Raw genomic sequence first — 436 nt, forward strand, 5'->3', positions numbered from 1 at the left:
TCCGTTCATTGTGTCATGTTCTGATTGGTTATCCTAGTCATGTGTCCTGTCTCTCATTGGTTGGTTCTTGTCATGTTACCTGTAATGTTTGCTATAAGTAGCCATCATGTTGCCATTGTCTCTCGTCGTCGTCGTGTATTGAATGTACAGTATGTACCTGCTGTTGGTGAGTTTAGTCTGTTCATTAGTGATGGCAAGATGAAGCCTTATGAAGCACTGAAGCCTTTCATCCAAGTGGTTCACAAAAGGGTTAATTTCTCGAGGCTTCATTTGCTCTCAATACCACCTGGTGGCCAAAGAGTGTAAAACATGCAGATACATTACAGATGACCCCAAGATGTGATCTGTAATACACTGTATTTTTGCTCTAAAGCAATACAAGCCTCGATTTATATCAAACAACAAGGGTCACAAGACAAGAACCAACAAATGAGAG

The sequence above is a fragment of the Sinocyclocheilus anshuiensis genome, unplaced genomic scaffold, assembly GCF_001515605.1.
Source record: "Sinocyclocheilus anshuiensis isolate Anshui unplaced genomic scaffold, SAMN03320099.WGS_v1.1 scaffold1257, whole genome shotgun sequence".
NCBI lineage: Eukaryota > Metazoa > Chordata > Actinopteri > Cypriniformes > Cyprinidae > Sinocyclocheilus > Sinocyclocheilus anshuiensis.